Source organism: Pseudorca crassidens, chromosome 2 (genome assembly GCF_039906515.1).
Source record: "Pseudorca crassidens isolate mPseCra1 chromosome 2, mPseCra1.hap1, whole genome shotgun sequence".
Classification (NCBI taxonomy): Eukaryota; Metazoa; Chordata; class Mammalia; order Artiodactyla; family Delphinidae; genus Pseudorca; species Pseudorca crassidens.
Window position 1 is genome coordinate 73987666 of NC_090297.1, and position 16822 is coordinate 74004487.

Below are 16822 nucleotides of genomic sequence, written 5' to 3' on the forward strand. Positions count from 1 at the left end.
ACATGATCTGACTCACAATATAAGGTACAGAATTGTACTAACTAATAAATCTTTGCAAACCATACCCTTTAAAGTACAATTCCTACTTACGTAGATGAAAAGATGAAAAATTTCTTGGCCAGCATTCCCATTTTTTGTTGTTTTTACTAACTATAGGTTCATCACATTACTTGAACCAAAGCACAATTAACTGTTAACTGTTTTCCTTTCTTCTTCTGTGATGAACCTATAGTGCTAACTATACTAACAAAACTTTTAATTACAATCCTAGTGTTGGCATAGACGTAGTGAAATGAATACTAGGAAAAATCTTGAGTTTACCGCTTTTCTAGGCATAGGAGAAGCCCTGCTCTCAGGGCTTCTTAAACCCTACTTAAGCCCTGCTCTCAGGAAGTCCACATTCAGGTAGGGAAGAAACAGGTAAGAAGTAAGCAATAAGTTACAGTAACATCACACTCAGAGTGATGACAATAAAGAAAATACAACACAGTAACGAGAGTATTAGGGTGGGGGGGTATCTAGATCCGTCAAGGAAGGCTGCGTAGAGATGCTGATATTTGAACTGAGAACTAAATGATACGGAATCAACTAAAAGATGGTCAATGACCAGAGGAGTCCAGGTGGAGGAAACAGCATGTATAAAAACCCAAGATGGAAAGAACTTGGTACATATTAAAAATATACAAGTGGCCAGGATGCCTGAAGCACAGTAAGCAAGAATAGATGTATAAAGCTGGATTTTCTCTAAATTGCAATGAAAAGCTCTTAAAGCAGTTTAGGCAGGAAAGCAACGTGATCTCTTTTTAGGCTTTAAAAAAGATCATTACGGCCACTCTATCTACCCTGTGAGATTATGGGTGGGCAATAGTGGGCGCTGACGAAATCAGGCGACTGCAACTTCTTGTTCGGGCAAGAAGACCAGTGTTGCACTACGTCTCCGACAGTGGAAGCAGAGACACATAGATAAATTAGGGATGTGTCCTGGAGATAGAACCTTCAGGACTTGCAGATGGATTGAAACAAGGACAAAAGAGAGATGACAAATAATTCCTAGATTACATAGCAACATAAAATATATACTCGTGCAAATGATTGTGTGTGTCATATAATACATTATGATGTCACACACACATACCCACAGAAGGTTATCTAGTTTGGCACTGATCTTTTGCTATTTTGCTACTCATGTGCCTTGAGAAGAGCACCTTGAACTCTGTGGCACTTCCCAGTGACCTTAAATGGGTACCTTCAGCAACAGGAAGAGCAGGATGAAGGTTGAATCTGCATCCAGAAAGACAAATGATCTTACTTTTGGTTTTCAGAGATATTAGCTATAAGCAAAACAGGACCCAAGGGACAATAAATCCAACTATTCTAACCCGGCTCTGCTTTGGGTAAGTTACTTAACCTCTCCAAGCCCTCGCTTCCTCACTGGTAAGTTGCCATTATCCCCTAAAGATTAAGCGAGATAATGCACATAAAGTATTTAACACACTGCCTGGCATATGGGACACACGTAATTAATATCAGTTGTTATCATCATCACTTAGACACAGATCTGACGGTTTGGTATAAATGACAGGATTCTAAAACCTGTAACAAAATGCATTGTTGCTCTTAATAAGGATTGAACATAAATCCTTAGAAGACCTGAGACAGACATCACTAGAAAATACAACAGTGTGCCTAAGTGCCTTTTCTCCTCATACAGAAAGATTATTAAACACAGTATGTGTCTACGACATATCCATACTTTAAAACTGTAATTTAAGTCAGTTACTCTCAGTCTGTGAATTTAGTTCTCCAGCGTCTCCAGGTTTCACCAGTAAGTTGTTCCCTGTCCTGTAAAAAACAAAAACAAAAAAATCTTGCAAAATATTCAGGTCTAGTTAAATGCTCAAAGTGAAAACCAAAACTCCATTCTGAAGTGCTATGAAACAAAACTTAGGAAGAGTATATAATTTCACACCATTTAAAAAGTTTCTATGTATCCTCCTCTGTTCAATGAGGCACCAAATTACACACAATGAGGCTTGTGATAAAAGAAAAGTCACCCAACCAGTCTTTCTAAGAACAGAGACTTAAGACTCATCAATATGCATCCCCAAACCAAGAGACTCATTTAAGCAAAGTATTCTATTCTAGCTCAATTATAGCTAAAATTTCATTGATGAAGGTTACAAACTATTATATTAAAATAAGTCAATATTAATTTCAAAAGCAAAATAAGAAAGATAACAGAAGTATCTCTGCTTTGCATAAATCTAATACCATCCCAAGTCCCTTTCAACTTGAAAGCTTTAAAAGCAGCCATGGAGGACTCCATTAAAGCTTGGTGCTGGAACACGGAATTAAGTTCCATATTTTATATAAAAATTATTATTATTACATATTAATCAGGTCATAGCAAACCATTATATAGTGGACATGATTATCCACAACAAGTCATGTAAAAAACAAGGTTGGTTATGCTAGCACTGTTACTATAGGTTCATCACAGAAGAAGAAAGGAAAACAGTTAACAGTTAATTGTGCTTTGGTTCAAGTAATCTGTAACCCCCAATTCTCTCTATATACCATTAATTAGAGTAGCTGCCCAAATTCCCAAAACAATGAGTGAACTTTATGAGCGAAACCTGAAGATTAAAGCATTTAAACAACTTGTAAAAGTCATTTCATTCATCCAAGATTGAAGGGGAACAATCTTGAAATAAATTAAAGAAAAAAAATCTATAAAGTAATCCATAAGTAAGAATTTTATCTCCTATTCGACATATCAGAAAGACACAGTTTTGTTCCCTCCTGGTGGAAAACATGTATATAAGCATATAATAAACTTCCCTGTTCCAAGTATTTCTCTCAAGTACATTCCAGTAAATCTTCGTAACAGAAAATTGTACTAATTTCAGTAAAATTGCAATTACTTCAGTAAAAATGTTATCTCACTATTTCTGAAGAACTACTTTGGCATGCCTCTATGTTGCTGTAGGCCCCAAGTACAACGTCACATACTTGAGTGTAAAACAAGCAAGGGTACTCTCGTCTTTTCTGAGTAAAATGATTATGCTGAACTTAAGAATTACCGAGTAGCATTTTCTAGGTTAGGATCCTGACAGAAAATTGGGAAGCAGTGTGACATTTAAACATAATTATACTGTTTCTGAAAGAAAATGAAGATTTTAGTAAGTTTCAAAAAAAAAAAATCTATCACTCTTCATGTCAAAGTATTTTCTTTCATATGTATTTATATTACAGACAGTAAACTTGAGCTCAGGGAAGTCAACAGGATTGCCTGAGGTCACACTTCTAATTGGTTGTGAAGCCTGGACACAAGTCGCAGTCTTCAAACCTGTGCTTCTTTTCTCTCTACCATTCAACCTTTCAACACCGTAGACACAATCAATTAATCTAGCTATGTTAAAAGTAGAATATAATAAAAGATTTCCATCAAGGTTCTTTAAAAGACTGAGTTCCTATAATTCATTCTAAATGATTCCACTAAGAACACACAATTCTTAAAGGACCTTACCTACTACTTAAATTGAGGTACACTTGTAAACTTCTCTGCTATGCCACAAACAATAGCTTTTTTTCTCATTTATGATTACTTTGCTTTAAAAAGGCATAAAAACAACTCCCAGAAATGAGATCACTTCCACAGAAAGTTTAATGAGGGTGGAATTAACTCATTTTACCATTTATTCCTAGAATAAATATTAAGACAACATCAAAACTAAGCTTACGGATCTTTAGCAAGAACATTTGTGATTCAGGTTAATTAAACATGTTTTTTTTCCAACAGAAAAGTTCCTTGCCTGGTTCTTCTTCTTACTTCTACCCCAAAGATCCAGGGTTGCTCAATATATATTAACTGCTTATAGAATTTTGGGGCAGGCAGCCTTTAGGATGGCCCCCAGTTATTCCTGCACACACCTTTAGGTTATTCTGCTCCTTGAGTGTGGGCTGCATTTCGTGACTAGCTTCTAACAAACAGAATAAAGCAGAAGGGACTGGATTTCACTTCCAAATTAGGTTATAAAAAGGGCATGCCTTCCATTTGGGGTCATTTCTTACTCGCTGTATCTTAGATCCCTCTTTCCAGGGAAAGCAAGCTGTCACAGCTGTCATGTTGTGAGCAGCCCCATGAAAGGCTGATGTGGCAAGGAACCAATGTCTCCAGCCAGCAGCCAGTGAGGACCTGAGGCCGGCCAGGAGCGAGGTGAGTGAGTCTGGAAGTAGATCCTCCCCAGTCAAGCCTTGAGATGCCTGCAGTCTCGGTCAACACCTACAGGCAGTCTAGTGAGAGATCCTGAGCCACAGGCATCCAGCTAAGTGGCACCCAGATTCCCAATGGACAAAAATTGGGAGATAAAGGCCAGTTGTTTTAAGCTGCTAAACTCTGGAGTAATTTGTTATGCAGCAATAGATAACATAAGTTTTTATATATATTTACATATATATATTACATTTCTGAGTCCCTTCCATAATTACATGTTTCTTGCTGAAACATGACTAAATGATACCATGCACTACAAAAGCAACCCATCAGGTATATGACAATGATATCATGCAGCATTACAACAACTCCCTCCATATTATTATAGCTGGATGTCTCCCAAACTAGTTTATGAACTTCTACAGGGTGGGGAATGTATTCATCTTTGTATTCAACAGTTCCTAAAACACAGCAAGTGCTCAGCAGATGTTTATAAAATGAACTGAGTCCCACATACGGCACACTCACTCCAGCCTGTGTGCTCCACAGGTGCTTTCTTCTTTCACCTGCCCCTAAACTAACGCTTCTTCAAAGCACAGCTCACCCACCATCATCCCCTCCACACAGGCCATTAAACTCTATTCTCTAGGTCCTCCTTAGTTCATCTCATCTTTCCTAGTTAGACTCTTTAGTCACATTCTCCATTTCTATACCTGCCACGCATCTTAATAGAATAATCAACAAATACCCAAGTAAATAACTGATGATAAATTAGCATATTCATTCCAGCAAGCAAAAGTGGATAAATGAAACAGCAATGGAAGAGATGCACAAGATGTGAGTCCTGTAGAGAAAAGTACTACTCTTCATCATCCCCCAAATCTCTCCTAACACTTCTACCCACGGAAAGAGAGCTTGGCAGAAACATAAGTGATGTCTTGATTACAAAATTTCCCTCATACAGTACACTATTTTAAGTGTTCTTTTCAAGTTCACTTGAGGTTCAAACTTGAGCAGGCACAACTGCCTATCTAATCAGAATTCTAAAACAAACTTCAATCAAGTATCAGAAAATAATAGTTTTTTCATTATACAGGAAGGTAGTAACATGATACCATCTGGACTTCTAAATATTACACAGGATTTTTCACAAATAACCAACTAAAGTCTTTGCTAAACTCTCACAAAGTTAGAGTTACCCAACTGTTGGGTTAAGAAAATAAAATTGTTAAAACTTGGTCTTTAAACATTAGTCCTTACAAATTCAGTCATAAAACTTAAGAATTTAGTTCTCTGCATACTTTAATAGATGTTATTATTCTCAAAAACCAAATACATTATGATTACTTAAAAAATTACCACCTTCTACTATAATTTTGTTCCGAAGGAGACTATAGCTTTCAATTCCATTACAAATACCTCTGCCATCTAATACAAAACCATTCGTCTATGCATATCAGGACAGATAAATACTAAATTCAACCTCTTAGAACCTACTTTTTACAAATTTAAAATCCAAATGATTTCATCTGAGTGGCATAATAGTACAGATTTTTTTCCACAGAAATAAATTCTTCTTCATAAATTAAATTTTAATCTATATCTGAATGGCTGAAACTGAAAATCTGGTATCCCTTTAATCATCTGCCCCCTTGCTGAGTTTGTGGCTCTGAGGAGGATTTACAGTTTGGGGAGCACAGCGCAAACCACGTGAGCCTCACAGGCCTGGGTCGGACAGGTTGTATCCTGACCGAGCTGGTCATATCCTCTCCGAGCTGGTTTCCTCACCTGGAAAACAGGGTGATACTATCTACTCTGTAGGGTGGTTATAGGTATTTAATGGAGTAAGGGGTGAAAAACAAAGTACAGAATACCTAGGGGGCTGATCTAACAAACACGTGCCAGGTGCTGTTCTAAATGCTTTACATACTTCGTGAAGGCAACCTTCACAACAACCCTACATGTTATCACATCATTTCCTTTTCAGAGATAAGGTAACTGAGGCACAGAGAGGTTAGATAATTTGCCCAAGGTCACACAGCTGGCAAGTGGCAGAGCCAGGGGATATTCCCCATCCCACACTCCAGAGTCCATTCTCTTAACTATCATGTGCTGCTGCTTCATGGATGAGAGGCCCAGGAACAGTATCTCCTACCACCACTCATGAGATCGTATCTCCCAGTTGGGCAAAGACTGCACAAAATAGTGTGAAGACGCAAATTGCGGCAAAATATTTCATGCGTTTCCCTTTGGGCTGAGGGATACAATCTCAGTGAAGCAGACCTGCACATATAGCGTGAAAAAAAATGTTATGAAAAACAAGAATAGTTTGATCACCACCTTTTGCTAAATCAAACTGTCTAAATATATTTAGGAGAAAGGTGTGGAAAGGTTACAAACTGTTCCCAAGGACATTACTGGGGAATGGGATGTTCGGGCGTAGTGAGAGCTGGGCCAGCGTTTTTACTTCTTCTACAGCACACCTTTATACCGCTGGAATGTTCTAGGGCACTTATTATTTTGTAAAACTTTTAGAGGCAGTGGATTCAGGCACAGTTACTAAGACAATGTGTTTGGATGCACTGCCACCTCCATCCCAAACAGTAGCACCCCTGCCCTCTAAAAGTGGAAATATCAGTGTAGACAAATAATAAACGCGCCCCCCATCGATCAATCACACTTCCAGCACCTAGCCCGCCCCCGCCCTGTGTTCACACATACGAGTGGGCAAGGGTGCTGCAGCCTTCACACTGACCCTGGCCATGTCAGAGCATGTCTGTGGGGAGTCAGCCCATCAGGGAGGCTTCCCCCCCACTGATGCAAAGAGTGAAGATACAAGAGTACTGGCTGGCCTGGCAAAGGCGGACTCTGCCTCCAGCTCAGTTACAACCTAAACACAGTGGGAAGAAAGAAGAGGGAGGCTGACTTTGATTTATAACTATTAACATTCTTTTCAAAAAAGAATGCTCTCAATCTAGCAACTTCTGTGACTCAAGCAGCTACTAAAGTGTGTTTCTCTGCTTCAGGAGCGCAGCTGGTGAAGTGAGACATTATGTTCTTAGAGCCTACGCCACACCATCCGGCATTTCATTACACAATGACTTCTTCCTGCTCATGTTTTCATGTTTTGGTCTTGGCTCTCCGATTAAACTCATTTTTTCAGGGCACTGCCACCTCAGGGAAGCTGCACGAGGCTCTGAAAGAGCCCCAGACAAGAGCCAGGGACCATGGTTCCCACAGCCACTTCCATCATACACTGAGCAACCTTGAGCAGGCCATGATTTCTTTGGTTTTCAGTTTCCACATCTGTAAAATCAGGAGGTCGAGCTACATGATCTTTAAAGAATCTGCAGTTCTATTAATTACGATTTTTACATTTCTCATGGGACCTAATATGAGAATTGAATACAGCTATTTATATTAAAATTTTCTTCACATTTTTATAGCAGAATGTACACACACTGTCTTCACAACCACGTTTATCAAATGAGATTCTACCTAATTTTAAGAATAATTAAGCATAAAGGATTTACTTGAAACAAGTAAATTTAAAGCATTTTACACGTATTAACTGATTCAATATCACAATAACTCAATCATTTCGCCCCACTACAGATGAGGAAACTGAGGTCCAGAGAGCTTTCTTGCCCAAGGTCACATAGCTAGAATATGACAAAGTCAAGAATCAAACCACAAGAGTCCAGCACATTTAACTACACATCCTACTATCTTTATTGTAGGAGAGGAAGGAATACACAATACGTGAGCTGCTTTTTCAAATCCAACACACACACAGGTTCTTGCCTCTCTACCACCTCGCCTTGAGACTAAAGTATAATTCAGTAGTATTATTCCAACTGAGTAACTGGAATGTGAACTGTATAAAAGCAGACAAAATATTAAATGTTACAGAAATTCAAAAAATTTTTTGAAAAATCTAGTCAATATATAGAGCCCAAATTGCCAGGCTTTCCCCAAACTGCCATCCCTTCTCTTTGTGCTTCCAGAACACTTTGCATTAACTCTGTAGTACAGATCTAACTGTAATGAAACTTCTCTCCCACCACCTAAGCTGCATTCCTGGTCAGCAAGCCTGTCAGCATACTGTCTGTACCCTGCTTTGGTGTGAGGTATCATAACTGACCCACTGTCAGTATGGAATCCAACAACGTTTGCTGAATGAATGTCAACTAAGTTCAATGATGTATTAGTGTGAGGTATTCTACTGTAATATTATGACAGACAAGAATCAACACTTTAGCCATGCTGTGACTTAGAAAGGCTTTCAAATGAGTCTTGAGTGATGCCAGCTTAGAGAAGCAGGAAGGCAATTAGATGTATCAATCAAGAGCATGATAATTTAGAGACAGTATACCGGCTTCAAATTCTTCCAGGGCAGAGGTAGGAATTGCAGCAATCATTCTTAAAGGAGGATTAAGAAAAAAAAAAAAAAAAAAAAGCACATTAAGCTAACTTTGTAAAGTTGAAAGTCAGCTAAGAAGTCCAAATAAAATTTAAAAAACAATTGTCATTTATTGGTATTTCATTCTCAAAATTAGGTAGAAGGTAATGACATTTACTAAAGGCAATGGAAATAACAAAGAAACTAAACATAATTCATGAATCTGTTCTGTGATAATGTAATCATGTATCTGTAACAGTTTTTTCAATGATTTAGCCCAAATTCAATCACTGGTTATAGGCCTCAACAATAGCACCTGAGTACTTGTTAAAAATGCAAATTTTCAAGTCCCATGAAATCACACACACACAGTTCCTTAAATATTTCAAGCAATTCTAAATTCTACCCAGTCGCCAGGCATCAAGAGCCCTGGGGTTCTAGGCCTGACTACAGCCAACCCAGAGGTTAAGTTGTTTGGGGTCACAGAATTCAAAGCCTCTGAGCCTCCCACTTAAAAGTACAAAAACAGGCAGTTTTGGCCACAGTTTCAGAGGATCCGTGAAGCCATCCACAGATTTGCCAAGAATCAAGGACAGGGAATTAAGAACTTCTGTTCTAGCTAATTATGTGAAGCTGGTAGGAGAGAAGAACTGCTGCTCTGAGCCTTTACTACCTGCCAGATGTATTCACCAGCCACGTCACTCACCCTTACAACAGCCCTAGGAAGGAGTAGATATAACACTACTTTACTGATGGAAAAACATGAAGCTCAGGGAGGTTAGATACCTTACCCAGTTGCAAACCTGGAAGACAGAAAGGAAAACTCAGCTGTTTTCCCTGCAAGGTAAGAATAAAGATTAGGTATAGCCATACCTTGGAGATACTGTGGTTTGGTTCCAGATCACCACAATAGAGCAAGTCACACAAATTTTTTGGTTTCCCACTGCATATAAAAGTTATGTTTACATTACACTGTAGTTTATTACATATACAATAACATTATGCCTGAAAAAAACAATGTACATGCCTTACTTAAAAAATACTTCACTGCTAAAACATGTTAACCATCATCTGACAACACAGTGTTGCCCAAAACCTTCTATTTATAAAAAACAGAATAAAGTGAAGCATAATAAAAAGAGGTATGTCTGTATTTGATTCCAAAGCCTAACAAACCCCGGCCTCCTCTTGATACTCGAAAAGTGCCTGGAGGGACTTCCCTGGTGGCACAGTGGTTAAGAATCCGCCTGCCAATGCAGGGGACACGGGTTGATCCCTGGTCCAGGAAGATCCCACGTGCCATGGAGCAACTAAGCCCGTGTGCCACAACTGCTGAGCCCGCGCTCTAGAGCCCCCAAACCACAACTACTGAGCCTGCGAGCCACAACTACTGAGCCCACATGCCACAACTACTGAAGCCCGTGTGCCTAGAGCTTGAGCTCCGCAACAAGAGAAGCCACCACAATTAGAAGCCCGCTCACCACAATACAGAGTAGCCCCCACTCGCCGCAACTAGAGAAACTAGAGAAAGCCCATGTGCAGCAATGAAGACCCAATGCAGCCAGAAATAAATAAGTAAATAAATAAATAAATAATTTTTTTTAAGTGCCTGGAGCAAATGATATAAATTCTCTGAGCCCATCTCCTCATTATAAAATAACACAGATGATGATAGACTGTATTTATTGATGATTTCTAAAAAGCCTTCTTGCTTTTACATGCTAGATCCTACATAGGAGGAGATTTCTAAAACTTGGTTACAGAATACAAGCATACCACATTTTACTGTACTTTGCTTTACTGTGCTTTGCAGATATTGTGTTTACAAACTGAAGGTTTGTGGCAACTCTGCAACAAAAAAGTCTATCTGCACCACTTTTCACAACAGTATTTGCTCACTTCATGTCTCTGTCCACATTTTGGTAATTCCTACAATATGTCAAACTTTTTCATTATTATTGTACTTGTATGGTGAACTGCAGTCAGTGATCCTCGATGTTACTACTGCAAAAGATTAGGATTCGCTGAAGACTCAGATAATAGTTAGCATTTTTTAGCCATAAACTATTTTTTAATTAAGGTATGTACATTGTTTTTTAGCCATAATGCTACTGCATACTTAACAGACTATAATATAGTGTAAACATAACTTTTATATGTACTGGGAAACCAAAAAATTCATGTGACTCACTTTATTGCAATATTCACAAAACTGTAGTGGTCTGGAACCAAGCCCACTATTTCTCCGAGGGCACCTGTAGAAAGAATCATGCTGAAGGTACCATCTTTTAGATAGGAAGCACAAACAACCAGACTAAAATCAACTGGCAAAAGACTGACAAACTCAAGACTGTGTCCTCTATAACCTAAACTACTTTATAACCTAAACAATACGAACTCTCAGGTAAAAAATACAGTCATCCCTCAGTTTCCAAAAAGGATTGGTTTCAGGAGCCCCCGTGAATACCAACATCTGAGGCGGCTCAAGTCTCTTATATAAAATGACAGTACAGTACAATGAATACAGTCAGTCCTCCTTATCCACAGGTTTCACAGCCAAGGGTTCAACCAATCTGGGTTCAATTCAAATGACTGAATTCAATCCACGGTTGGTTGAATCTGTGGATATGGAGGGCCGAGTGTATATGCAATGGCGGGTTACAAATATCTACTAGCCACTCATTAAACTCAATTCTTTTAGAACAATATTATTCTAGAAATCTCCTCCCACATTATGTTTCCAAAATAGGTCCCATTTTCAGCAGGTCTGGCCCCAAAATATTATGGCACAGAGCAATTAATGGTCAGGGGTTGGCTGGCTAACTTAGCCAGTGACAATGAGGACAATGAAGGATGGATATGAAATACTTCAGAAGTTGGGCCGACAAACATGGTGACAAGTATACAAAAGGGAGGCATTTATTCTCTCATGTAAAAATCTGTCTTTAGTACTAGACAGATAACAGTGTCACACAGGTAAAGAGAACAGAGGACTGAGGTTACCAGTGGGTTTGGTTAAGTGAGTGGAGATATAGAGCTCCATGTAGAACTCACTGGGCTTATATATGCCCTTATGAGACATTCAAATGGAGGTAAACTCTAGGGCCTGGAGATCAAGACATCAGGGCAGATTTAGGAGTCATCAGCATACATGTGATAGCTGAATCTATACAGAAAAAGAGGGGCAGCAGAAAGAACCCTAAAGAACATCAACATGTAACAGCTGAGTGCAGGTGACCTACATGTAGGAGATAAAAATCCAGGGGTGGGGGGAGTTTTAGGAAAGCCAAGGAAAATAGTTTTAAAGAGGAGGAAGTGATGAACAGCAACAAATGCCATAAAAAGGGCAAGAGCTAAATAGAACATTACATTGGATTTGGTAATTAGTGACTGTATGACAAAGCTGAGGGGTAAAAATGGAAATCGGATTTCAGAAAAGTGATCAGCAAATAAGAAAAGGAGATAATAAACAAAGGTCACTTGTTCGAGAAGCAGAGTTTAACAGAATATATTTAGCTTTTCTGAATGTAGAGGCTTTGCCTGATACTCAGGGATAGATCCATGTGTGACTCTTAAAAAAAAAAAATCCTGTCTTTAAGTTAGTTCTTATTCAATTACAGCATTTTTATGTCAAATAGAAATATTAAGTGCTCAAAAGATGTAAAGTGTTTTTCCATGCACCATTCTGGATATTAACATGTTTTCTTATTCAATCCTTGCAAACCTATGAAGTAGGTATTACTATTCCTAATTTACAAATGAGACAACTAAGGCACAGAGAAGATACGGTACTTGCTGAGGTCTCATAGCTAGCAGTATGGTAGTCAAGCCCAAAATTTCACACAAAAGAGTAAAAGGGAGGGTGGGCAATGTGTGAAGTGAGGGTTAATAGATGAGAACCGTAAATGTTATAGTTAAGACTGTACTGACTGTTTAACCGGCCAAAGTTTAATATCTATTCAAGAACTTATTTTCAATTTGAAAGAATTTGTGTCTTCTCTCATCTCAGAATCATACATTGCTAAGACTTGACATTTTTATGTCTCTTATGACACTCAGATTCAGCACTGCATTACAACTGTGTCATTTCTCCTACTGAACTGCAAGTTACTTGAAAATGGGAGTGTGTCTTATTTGTCTTTGTATCTCTATTCCCTCAATCTTAAAAGTAGAAGATACTAGACTTAACTGCAGTAACCATTTCGCAGTATACACAAATATCAAATTATGTTGTACACCTGAAACTAATACACCGTTACATGTCAATTATACCACAATTATAAAAAGAAAGATTCTCAGTAAAGGTTGGTTGTATGAATAATCATTTTTACTTTTCTGAAGATTCTGGGGGCTTCAATAACATATTATTAAAGTTTTTAATCGCTGTGTAGAACTGTTCTGCCTCAGATATTACTTGGATCGTCTATGGACCACGCAATTTACTGATTTTGGTAGAAATACCCTTCTGAAGTAAAAATCAAATATAATTCCCCTGGATAAAACCTTTTAAAGATTCCCTATCACCTACTAGTCAAAGGTCATAGCCCTGCTCTCCAACCTTAACCTTAACCCACTCTACCTGGTCCCAACTACCAAACCACCTATACTTCTTCAATGGTCCATTGCAACATACATGTTCATCGGGTGAACGTCTCCTCCTCCAACAAGACAACTGAAATTCTTTTTTTTAATCATCATTACTTTAAAAAAAAATAAATTTATTTTGGCTGTGTCGGGTCTTCATTGCTGCACGCGGGTTTTCTCTAGGTGCAGTTAGCAGGGGCTACTCTTTGTTGCGGTGTGCGGGCTTCTCATTGCGGTGGCTTCTCTTGTTGTGGAGCACGGACTCTAGGCGCACGGGCTTCACTAGCTGTGGCACAAGGGCTCAGTAGTTGTGGCGCACGGGCGTAGTTGCTCCACGGCATGTGGGATCCTCCCGGACCAGGGCTCAAACCCGTGTCCCCTGCATTGGCATGCGGATTCTTAACCACTGCGCCACCAGGGAAGTCCTGAAATTCTTTTTTAAAGCCTTCTCATATTCGCAATTTTCATTTTCGCTCTCTCCCTTACTATACTGTACATTTCCTAAAAACAAACTCCACAAGGCAACACTGATATTTTTCATCCTCAGATCTGGCAAGTAAGTGTTTAATAAATGTTTATTAAAAGAGTAAATCATTGAAGCATAATTCAGTAAATCTGCAGGAACTATATAATACTGATCATAATACTGATCAATTATCAAAAGTAAAGATTTTAGGTAGCTTTCCACTACTGATAATGAATGGTGCACTTTTCTATTCTGTCTCATCCCCAAAACTTGTGAATTCAAGATAACTTGTACCTTCATCACCAGCTAATCATGAGCACCATCACCAAACATACAAAAGAGACCCAAGGACTACCAAAACCTCTTTATGACCCAGTCAAACCAATAAGGCATGTTTACAACTATTGGTAAAAGATATGAAAAAACATCACTTAAAAGGCTTTGGAAGTGCTCCAATTTAAGTGTGTGAAATGAATTAAAATGACACAATTCTGGGGCAGCATCTTTTTCATCTTTTTATCTCTAGGTGCATACCACATTGAAGGCACTCAAATATTTACCTTTATAAAACCTGAGTCACAGCTAGCTTGGTCAAAGAGAAGCTATGTCAGGTTTCCAGACAGCCCAAGAATATAACGTGTCAGCCTTGAGGCCTTAGGCAAATCATCTGAACTGTTAACATTTTCTTTTTCTCATACACTGCCTCAGCACGTCTGGAACGCAATGTGCTTTAACAAGTCCTGTCACAAGGCGCAATGTGTTAGGAGGAGATCTTCACATTTCATCCTAGAATAACTAACTCTTCACAGTTATCTTCAAGCTGCTTCACCCATGTTACTTAATCCTGGGCCTTTATTATCTTCATTGTACAGATGGGGGAAGGAAGGATATAAAATGACTTGGCTGAAGGGGTCCAGCAAGCCACCAAAAGAGCCTTCATTTTAACTATCAGTTCCTCATCCTCTCTTCACAGAACCATTTTGTTTGAGAAACTTTCACTGACAGCAGGCAGAAGAGAGCATCAAACTAGTTACTAGCTTTTACTTGTTTAATTTGAATGAATAACCAAAGCTCCCTAGACCTGTAGGTTATGATAGCTCTAGGACAGGAGATTTGATGGATTAAGTTTTGCTGACTGAATCCAAATTCATAAATCTACCTCAAACTCCTAAATTTCGAGATAGCTTGACCTAAACTTTAAAGGCATTTTTTTTTTCTCTGTCCAGATCTCTAATTTTTTCAAATTTTGCTCAGTCCCCTAAATGTGTCAAGTCATACCTACCTTTTCAGTTCAGGATCAAGGCTACCAGAATTTTCTCCTACTTAAACAGTAAACCAATCCCTCCTGAGTCATGAAGGATTCCAAGGCTCCCATCAATCACAGCCAACTCTAGATCTAGACTCTAATCTGAACTGTTAGGGGAGCCCAGCAATTTCGAATTCCAGGCAGCCCCTCTTACACCGAACCACCCTTGGGAGGAGTGCCTCTTCTAATCGTCACCCCATTATGGGGTCCAGAAAAGGGATATGTCAATAGTCTCAGATTCAACAAAAACTATTATCCCCGTTGCAAGTAATGGTAACTTGGCAATCACAACTACGGACCTTGAAATGGGGTAATAACTTAAAGATCCCCACATTATATAAACGTGCTGAGAACAAATTATTTAGCAGATTCCATTTCCTGGGCCCAAGTGACTTGCATAACTGGGCGATCAGCATAGGCTCGAAAGAGAGCGGGGAGCTCACAATTCAGTTTACTGTACTTTACCACAAAATTCTACACCAAAATATTCTCACACATGCCTGCCTGTAGATGATGTAAATTCTTCCCCAGGTCTTTTAACTAGACCGCTGGCGGGGTTCTCTTCCTCTGCAGTGGCCACGGGCCACCAGCAACTCATTCTAACGGTTGTCCCCTGCGGCTCGAGCTAACAATCCCCCAAGCCCGCGAGTCCCGCAGCCTCTGCTAAGCGGACACCTCAGCCCCAAACTGGCCATCCCCTCCTCCCCCACGTCCCCGCGTCGCTCGTCATCCCACGCCAAGCGCCACCCTCTCTCCATCCCCGATAGGATTTGGGGCTTAGCGCTGCGACCGCCAGCGGGAGCTGTCCCCGAGCTGGCACCTACCTCCCACCTCCTCCTCCAGGCGCGGCCGGGGGTCACCGCTCGCCTTCCTCCTCCAACGGCCCCAACGGCCGCGCCGAGCCTCCCGCAGAGAAGCGGGGCGCCGCGCCAGGTGCCGGTGCTCACCTCCGCGCCCTCCCGCCCGCCCCCCGCCGGCGCCCACCCCCCCGCCCGCCTGCCCCAGGACCCAGGCCCCAGTCCCCGCCGGCGCCGTCGCCCCTCCCCGGGCGAGCGCGTCACAATCCCCAGCGCGGGGCGAGGCTCTCACCGTCACGGCCCCCGGGTGCGGCGGAGACGCACCGATCAGCGTCCTAGACCTGCTCGCGCAGCCCCGAGGGCCCGCACAGGCGCCGCGGCACGCAGCGCCCGGGCCGGCGGCCCCGCCTCCACCTCCAGCTCCCGCCTTCCCCGCCTCCGGCCGGGCTCCGCCTCTCCCCTCGCTACAGCCTCCCGGGCTCTGCAGGTTTGCAAGGTTCCCACCCCGCCCCCGCGTCTTCGGCGCCGCAGGCCAGCCTCCTCCCATTGGCTCCGCCAGTTGCTAGGCGATGAACAACCGCGGCCTGCATTGGTCCGGTGGGGGCCCCTGAGTCTCCTCCCCACCTCCAAAAAAACCCGGAGAAAAAGAAAACCTTATCCCTAGAGCCCAAGCGGGATGCTGGCGCAGCTGCAGCTGCGGCACCTGTTACGCCCTGTGATTCACCCTGCCGGGCCCTGCTCCCCACCCCCTCCTCACTCCCGCGGAGCTCGGGGCCCAAAGCTTCGTGGGGCTGGGGGCGGGGTGGGGAAGTCGTGTCTGTTTTAAAGCACGTGTTCCGAGCCCCAGTGAACCCCAGCACCCACCCTAGGATCAAAGGTGAAGCGCCCAGAAAAGCCACGTGCGCTTGCAAAAGTGGGGAAATAAACCAAACAACAGCCGGCACCCAGAATTAGGTCAGGCCTAGGGGAAGGGAGGTTCAAGCGCCGGGAGAAGAGAATGCCAAGGAGAAAGTTCATGTAAAATTAGGGCAAGAAATGGACCTAGGCGGAA

The 16822-nt window shown here is 41.2% G+C and overlaps 1 protein-coding gene across 13 annotated transcripts in view; it reads right to left on the reverse strand.

Annotated features, from left to right (window-relative positions):
* The window catches only part of SSX2IP (SSX family member 2 interacting protein), a 41240-nt gene extending 25018 nt beyond the window's left edge, over positions 1–16222 (reverse strand). For 9 of the 13 annotated variants that reach the window (XM_067726736.1, XM_067726731.1, XM_067726735.1 and 6 more), the window contains exon 1: positions 16064–16222. The gene's annotated coding sequence lies outside the window, so the exon portion shown is untranslated. Of the gene's footprint in view, positions 1–1753; positions 1843–15798; positions 15911–16063 lie in introns of those variants that run through there. The other 4 variants (XM_067726732.1, XM_067726726.1, XM_067726725.1 and 1 more) reach the window with 4 other exon arrangements.
* Positions 16223–16822: the final 600 nt, after the last annotated feature.